The following is a 4,430-nucleotide window of genomic DNA, read 5'->3' as shown; positions in this document are numbered from 1 at the left end:
AATATGATTCTGTGAAGATAAACATTTATATAAATTTATGTTGTTGAATATGTTCTATAATAAGCAAAGTATTAAAAATTTCCATAGAACATCATGAATGATTACATTATTTGAGAATAAAAGTTAACTCAGTATGTGAGACTTTCTTCATATGATTTTATCAAAGCCTGAAAAATATTAAAGCACATATGTCTAACAAATTGTATTTATGTTTCACATAGAGTATGACCTGTTTTCTTCTTGAGTGACATATTTGCATTTCCCAAGTAAATTTAAATTCAAATGGTGCTGGAGCAATTGGACGTCTATTGACAAAACAAAACAAAAACACTTAAAAATTCTTAATCTAATTTATACAACTTACACAAAAATTAACTCAAAATAAATCACACATTTGGTTATAAAATGTTAAACTTTACAACTAGTAAGCAATAATACAGGAAACAGTCTTCAGAACGTTGTGTCTGGTGAAGAGTTTTAAAACATAACACAAAAAACACAAAGCCTAAGAGAAAAAAATTGGATAAATTGGACTGTATAAAAATTAAAAAATTTTGCTTTGAAAAATAGCCTAAAAAGATGAAAATTCGGGATAAATACTTTTGCTATCCACATGTCTGGCAAAAGACAACTATCTAGAATACATAAAGAGTTCTCAAAACTCAACCTTAAGAAAATAAACAACCTAAATACAAAATGGACAAAAGTCACAAACCAAGGAAGATATACAGATGGAAAATAAGCACATGAAAAGATGTTCAAAATTATTAGCCATAAGAGAAATACAAATGAACAGCACAATATATCAATACATACCTAGGAGAACAGCTGAAATTAAAAAAATAGTGCCAATACCAACCGGTAGCTAGAACACAGAGAAACTTATCTCTCACGTATTGCTAGTGTAAATGTAAAATGTTAAAACCAGACTGGAAGATAATTTGGTAGTTTCTTTTTATACATATACATAATTTTTATTTCAAAATACCAGGGGGTATAATTGTTCTTGTTACGTGGATGAATTGTATAATGCTGAAGTCAGGGCTTTTAGTGTGCCTGTCACCAGTCCAGTGTACATTGTCCCCAATAGCTAAGTTTTTATCCTCACTCTTCCCAAACTCCCCCCTTTTAGGTTTCCAATGTCCATTATTATAACACTTTATAATCGTGTGTACCCATTGTTTAGTTCCAACGTACTAGTGAGAAGATGTGGTGTCTGTCTTTCTATTCCTGAGATACTTCACTTAGGATAGTGGTCTCCAGTTCATCCAAATTGTTGCAAAAGACATGTAATTCATCATTTTTAAGGCTGAGTAGTTTTCCATAGTATACATATACCACATTTTGTTAATCTGCTAATGAATTTACGGGCACTTAGGTTGATTCTGCATCTTTGCAATTGTAAATTGTGCTGCAATAAATATTTGGGTGCATGTGTCTTTTTGATAAAATGACTTCTTTTCCTTTGGGTAGATACCCAGTAGTTGGATTGCTGGATCGAATGGTAGGTCTACTTTTAGTTCTTTGAGAAATCTCCACACTGTTTTCGATAGCGGTCACACTAATTTACATTCCCACCAATAGTGTATAAGCGGTCCTTTTTCACTGCATCCACTCAAAATGTATTGTGTACATATCTATATGTGTGTGTGTGTATGTGTATATATATATACATATATATATATATTTTTTTTTAATAATTCTCATAAGGGTGTGATGGTATATCAATGTGGTTTTAATTTACATTTCCTTGATGATTAGTGATATTGAGCATTTTTTTTCTTGTGTCTGTTGGCCATTTGTATACCTTCTTTTGAAAAACCTTTGTTCATGTCCTTTGCCCACTACTTGATGAGGTTATTTGTATTTTCCTGCTGGTTTGTTTGAGATCTTTGTATATTCTAGATATTAGCCCTTTGTCAGATGTATAGTTAGTGGATTTTTTCTTCCATTCTGTATGTTGTATATTTACTTTGTTGATTATTTCCTTTGCTGTGCAGAAGATTTTTAATTTAATGAGATCAAAAAACTACTCTTACCATAAGACCTGGAAATCACACTCTTGGGTATTATCCCAGTGTTAGGAAAACCTGTGCCCACACAGAAACCACACAATTGTTCATATCACCTTTGTTTGTAATAGCCAATAGTGGAAACACCCAAAATTTCTCTAATAAGTGAATAAACATGCTGTGGTACATCTATACCATGGAACACTACTCAGTAATGAAAAGTATCAAGCTATCAGTACATAGAAACTTGAATGAATCTCAAGGGCAGTTATGCTGAGAGAAAAAAGTCAACATCACAAGGTTTGATTCTGTTTCTATAAATAAATACATATATGTGATATGTATGATTCTACTTATATAACATTCTTCAAATGACAAAATTATGGAGACAGAGAACAGATCAGTGGTTGCCAGGGTAACCTGTTCTATGAACAAGTTTCAATGACACCTATACTTTTTATAATTCTCTCCCTCTCATTTTTTAGATTCTCTGTCCAATAGGGCTTGACAATCAGAACCATGTAGCATTTAACTAACTACATGACTTTTTGAGTTGTTTCCCAGAAATGGTGGAATTTCTGCAAGACAAAAGAGCTGAGATTCTGAAGTCCCCTGTGCAGACGTCCTGCTGCTTCACTATCTCTCACTAAATTGCCCCAGTGCATGTAGCCCCCCATTAAAAGCCCCTGGTCTCCATTGGAGGGGGACAGATTTGTGGCTGCCGTGCCCATTCTGCCAGGTGATGTCAATAGTAATAAAACCTTTCTTCCCTGGCAATACTCATGGCCTCAGTAATTGCTGTGGTATGCAGCGAGTAACCAGACCTAGCCCAGACCCTCCAGGGTTGGTAACACCAATGGTCAAGGATTTAGGGTGAAGGTAAGAGTTGGGTGTGACTATAAATGGGTCACATGGGGGAAACCTTTGTGCTGGTGGTAAGTGCAGGTCTTTACCGCATTGGGGTTTATACACATCCACACAAGTGAGAAAACGTGAAACAACACAGACATTGTACCAATTTCAAATTCCTGGTCCTGATAGAATTATGGATGATGTAACCATAATGGCGACCTGAGTAAAAAGTATATGAGAATTCTCTGTACCATCTTTGCAACTTCCTATGAATCAATAATTCTTTTAAAATTAAAAAATAACAATGTAAAGTCAAATATATTGAATTTTTGATCCAACATTTTGGTTTTCTTTAAATCCATTTTCCTTCAATGTTGTCCAAGATTTTCTGCCATCTTAATTCCTTCTGGCTTCAATTTGTGTTTCTTGCTGGCATTTGATTTCTAACACATCAGTATTGAATGTTTTTCTGCATTAGTGATTATCAAATATGACTGCATCACTGCAAATTCCGAGGGAAGACTTGATTACACTCCTCCTCCCAGGTCCACACTCAGATGCAGCTTCCTGGACACTCTTGGTTCTCCCCATCAAAGCTTCATTAGACGTGCATGGTGGCTGCCTTCCTAGCCAAGGGCAAGCCCTCGTGTGTGAGGATAATGTTTGTCACTACGACTGGGAGACCTCTGACCCTTGATGGACCAGTGACGGGGCTGCTGAATGTGCTGCATTTAAAATTGCTTGTCTTCACTTAATTCAACACAACGACAAGGTCACACAACAAAAATTATGATGCGTAAAATGTACCAATTGACTAGAGAACCATCTGTTCACTATTTTCTCCAATCTGAACACAGAATCTATGCCTTGCCTCTGAGATTCTTTCCAGCACTCTGGGATTGTTACAGCTCTGTGAATCTCCCTCATCCTCTTGAAATAATGCCACCCACGTTTATTATCCTGATTCCCACCATATTTCGTATTGATTTTTAAGGAGTGAGATGATTCAGTAACATCATGTTCCTTTCTAGGCTTTTGCCATGCTACAAATTCTTCCTTCACAGCAGTGTTTTGATTAAGGTGTAGGAGGGAATGCTCTTATAATTTACACTTCACTTCTCAGGTACATTAAAAATAAAGTATTCATATTGTGCTTTTTATTTTCAGCCTGCAGAGTTTATAATCTGGCCTTTTATCTAATTACCTATGTATAACTGTCAGAAGCCAAGCATTCAAATGCTTGATTAAAAAGCTTTCACATTACTAGTCTCATTTTATTAATGGGAACTCTCCATTTTGCAACTACAATGTAATACAAAAAGTGTTAACAATAAAATGATTCAAAAACTGTTCCTTGGTGGTTTACTTTTGGTAATTTAAATTTACACAGTGTCACAATTCTAAGTTCACATAATTGAAAAGTCATATGTGACAATTTTAGCACATGTTGATTTTTCTCTTAAAAGGGCTGGGTAATATATTTTTATACCTTAAATAATGCAGGGCATAGTGCTATGCACTGTGAGTACCGTGTTTCACTTACTTGCTGATTCTCCAAGGCAGCAA

Source organism: Lemur catta, chromosome 9 (genome assembly GCF_020740605.2).
Source record: "Lemur catta isolate mLemCat1 chromosome 9, mLemCat1.pri, whole genome shotgun sequence".
Lineage (NCBI taxonomy): Eukaryota > Metazoa > Chordata > Mammalia > Primates > Lemuridae > Lemur > Lemur catta.
The sequence above is the reverse complement of the archived record's forward strand: the minus strand, read 5'-3'. Positions refer to the sequence as shown.